Source organism: Notamacropus eugenii, chromosome 1 (genome assembly GCF_028372415.1).
Source record: "Notamacropus eugenii isolate mMacEug1 chromosome 1, mMacEug1.pri_v2, whole genome shotgun sequence".
NCBI lineage: Eukaryota > Metazoa > Chordata > Mammalia > Diprotodontia > Macropodidae > Notamacropus > Notamacropus eugenii.
In genome coordinates, this window is record NC_092872.1 from 666,773,739 (window position 1) to 666,778,438 (window position 4,700).

Genomic DNA, 4,700 nt, shown 5'->3' on the forward strand with positions numbered 1-4,700 from the left:
GCCTGCTATTTATAACTCAAAGGCTTTGAAAGCAGATAGAGACCAAGGAGACAGAGAGCAGAGTGAAGAGAGCTAGAGAGCAAGGAAAGATTTACTCTTAGGACAATTTTCAGTCCACCTCCCATCTTGAGGCAAAAGAAGAGCTTTGATTATTGACAAATGTACTTAATAATAGCTAGTATTTATCTGTCACTTTCAAGTTTGCAAAAACACTGCATATTATTATTCTATCCTCACAATCACTTTGTGAGGTAGGTGCTATTATTATTGACATTTTACAGGTGAGGAAACTGAGGCTGGGAGAAATTAAGTGATTTGCTCAGAGACAGACCTAGTAAGTGTGTGAGGCAGGATCTGAATCCAGCTCTGCCTTGACTCCAAGTACCATTCACTGTTTACTATGTCACCTAGTTAATCTGTGAGTGAGTCAGGAAATATTTATGAAGCACTTATTATGTGTCAGGTGCTGGCAAGGCCGGGAATTAAAAAAAGAGGCAAAAAGCAGTCTCTGCCCTTGGGGAACTCACAATGTAGTGGGAATAGTTGTGTATTTAAATTAATGTGTTATCCTTTCCATTCTTGACATGTTTAGAAGGCTCTTGAAATGTTTACAGGATCCTTGAAAAAGAATGGAGAAATACCAATGATGAGCTAGTCCCCTTTGGGGGTGGAGAAGAGAGGGGTTTAGAAGGCATCAAATTTATAAAATTCTCATTCATGCCACAACTGTGGGATGATTGTCCCTAGGACTTCTGGTATGATGAGATCAGGCATGTTAGTGTCTACTTTCCACGAAATTTTGTGTTCCTCATCACATATAAGTATTGTCATCTATACTTCTCAGTAAGAATTGTCTGCTACAAGTCATGGTCCCCACTTCTGGGGGTTCCAAAGCCTTGAACACATCCCTTCCTGCTCCTGAAGATTTCTACCACAACTCACTGCCCAATTTTCTGATCTGTAAGATGGGTTGAAGTTGATGATCTTTAAGGTCCCTTACTATTCTGACAGTCTTTGTTTCTGTGGAATTTAAACAAAAAAAATTGTTTGACTTTAAATGAGTTGCAGCCTCTAGTACTCCCTGAGTTGAATTCCTTTGCTCATGGTCTGACCAACCACTGCCATGGTACTAGGTGAGTTGGAGCGATAGAGTTGGTGTTTGCTTTCCGTGAAATCGTGTGTGCCCCGTCATGTAACCTCTACTCCAGCTAGTGTATTCTTTTCCCTGTCGAGCAATGGGGAGCTTACTACTTCCTAAGTCAGCCTAGTTTACCTTTGGAAGTTCTACATGCCAGAACCGTTCTCCTTATATTAAGACGAGATCTCTGCTTGGTCCCATGTGCTTTATTTAATATTTTTTGGTTTTTTTTACCAATGACTTAGGATAAAGGCATAGATGGCACATGGATCACATTTGCAGTTGATATACAGCTGAGAGGAGTATTTAATATACTGGATTCTAGATCCAAAGAGATCCTGACAAGTTACTACATTGGGCTGAGTTTAAAGTGGAATTTGATAGGGGCGCAGAGCTGGGAGTAAAGGGGAGAAGTAACAAAGAGGCAAATTTTGGCTTGATGTGAGGAAAGTCAGTTGGAGTTATCCCAAAGTGGAACGGGTGAAGTTTTCAAGGAAAGGAAACAAGCGTTTTATTAAGTGCCTACTATGTGTAAGGTACCATACTAAGTGTTTTAGAAATATGATGTCATTTGAGTCTCACAGTTAGGCACTGGGAGCTATTAATCCCCTTTTTGCCTGAGTAGGGAGGTGCTATTATTATCCCACTGATATCTGTATGACTTTGAGCAAGTCACTTAACCTCAGTTTCCTCATCTCCACAATGAGGGAACCAGACTACCCAGCTTCTAAGGTCCCTTACAGGTCTAAGTCTGTGACTCTGTCCATCTATGACCATTTTATGGCTGAGAAAGCTGAGGCAGATAGAGGTTACATGACTTGCCTAGGGTCACACTGTTAGTAAGTCCTTGCATCTGGATTTGAACTTGGTTCGCAGTGTTCTATCCACTATTCCATCTAGATGCCTCTCAGAAAGGCTGGATAACTGTTTGTGGGGTCTATGTTGCTGGTAGGATTTTTTTCGAGGATGGGTTTCCTCTGAAGTTCCTTCTTACTCTAAGCCTTAGGAAGAGGTTTATCAGTGTTCAAATGTCTGAAGGGTTGTTGTTTGGAAGAGTAATTCGACTTGTTCTGTTTGCGCTTGGGGGGCAGGCCTAGCCCCAATAGTTGGAAGTGATGGCACATCAGAATGAGGGGTCAGGTCCCTATCCATGTCTGAATAGGCTCATATGTCTACATGTCGTCTCCACTGATCAAAGGTAAGATCCTTGAGGATGGAAATGGTTGCATTTCTGTCTTCATATCCATAGTACAGGGAATGACATATAGTAGGAACTTATTAAATAGTTACTGATTGACTGATTGATATAGGGAGATAAGGAAAAAGAGGGAAGACTAAAAGAGAACTTCCGGGTGTTGAACCAGGAGTGACTGGGAGCGATGGGGGTGCAATCAACAGAAATAAGTTAATTTATTTTCTTTCTTTTAAATAGCATTTTATTTTTTTAAATTATGTACAAAAATAATTTTTAACATTCATTTTTAAAATAAAATTTTGAGTTCTAAATTTTCTCCTTCCCTCCATTCCTCCTTTGCTTCCTAAAACAGTAAGCAATTTGATATAGGTTATATATATATATATATGTAATTAATGTAAACCATATTTCTGTATTAGTCATGTTATGAAAGAAGAATCAACAAAAGGAAAAAATTATGAAAGAGCAAAGAAAGCGGAAATAGTACTGCATTTAGACTCCATAGTTCTTTCTCTGGATGTGGATCCATCATGAGTCTTTTGGAATTGTCTTGGAGCATTGCATTTCTGAGAAGAGCTAAGTCTATCACAGCTGATTATGGAACAATGTGGCTGTTACTGTGTACAATGTTCCCCTGGTTCTGCTCAATTCACTTTGCATCAGTTCATGTAAGTCTTTCTAGATTTTTATGAAATCTACCTACTCATTAAGAAATATTTTAAACTGGAAAAATATTAGTTAGGTGGAAAGACAAATTATATTTTGGACATTCATTTAATATTGAGTTTGAGGTGACAGTAGGACCTTCAGATGGAGATGTCTAGCAGTTGGTTGGAGGGATGGCACTGAGTTCAGTGGAGAGATTAGGACTGAATATCTAGATCTGAGAAACATTTATTTAGTCATTAAGTTCATGGAAGTGAGTTGATAATCAAAGGAGAGTACAGAGAGGAAAACAGAAAGTGCCCACACTTGGGGGTCACTTATATTTAGGGTCCATCCCTCAAATGGAGCTCCTGTACCTAAAAGCAATGCTCTAGGTAGGATCTGACCTGAACTGAAGACCATGGGCACAGTATGGAGGGAGGTGAATGGATGGGAACCAGGTGGCAGAGTGAATAGTTTCTGGGACTCAGGGTCAGGCTGCTGACTTCAATTCCCATTTTGCAAATCTTAAAGCACTATATACATGCTTGTTCAGTCATGTCAGAGTCTGTGACATGTATGTGGTTTTCTTGGCAAAGGTACTGCAGTGGTTTACCATTTCCTTCTCTGGTGGTTTAAGGCAAACAGGGTTGAGTGACTTACCCAGGGTCACAAAATTAGTAAGTGTGTGAGGCTGGATTTGAACTCAGGTCTTTCTGACGCCAGACCCATCACTCTATCCACTGAGCCACCTACTCACTTCTATATGAATGCTGGCTATCTTTATTGGAGATGACAATCTGGGTTTGTATACCAGCTTTGCCACTAGTACCTATGTTACCTTGAGCAAGTCACTTAACCTCAGTTTCCTCATCTCCACAAGAGGGAACCAGACTACATGGCCTCTAAGTTCTCTTACAAGACTAAGTCTGTGACCCTGTCTATCTATGACCATCACCCCACTCATTCTGGATGCTAGAAAGACAAGAAATTTATCTTAGGGTAGCTATTTCCTGTCAAACCTACCGCCTGACTTTCTATCAGAACCACTGTCTGGTTTATTAGGACTGCTGCTTGTCATCTTTTGGATCTTTTGTCTCATTTCTTCTAGGATAGATGGCTACTTGGATTCTTTCTGCTCTGTTCTGCTTGCCCTGGGGAGACAGCAAGATGCTTGGGGAAGAAGGTGGCAAGAATCTAACTTTCTCAGGAGCATATAAACTTGAGTAGTTTTCTGCATAGTATAGTGGGTAGAGAGCTGGCTTTGAAGTCTGGAAGACCTTGGTACATCCGACACATGATGGTTATGTGACCCTGGCCAACAACTTAAAACCTCCTAGTGTTCCAGGAAACTCTTGAACATTCCAACCAGCATTGGTGGAAGGGATTTCCTTGTGGAGAGTTTCTTATGCTTTTTTCAAAAAAAGTTTCTTGACTTTCATCTGGTGACTTGAGGAAAGCAGGAGTCAGACAGGATCTTCAGTGTTGCCCTTCCAGGGTGGCATGCAATCCAAGGGACCCCTACCCTTTCTACTCTTAGAGCCAGGGCAGTCCTTTTCCCTGGACCTTCAAATGGTCCTCTGATTGAACTCGGAGATCATCAGAGAGCTTAGAGCTAGAAAACTAGATTTGAGAATCACCAGCATAGAGATAATAATTGAATCCATGGGAACTGATGAGATCACAAAGCAAAGATGCTGGATGAAGATGGGAGTGGTCAGA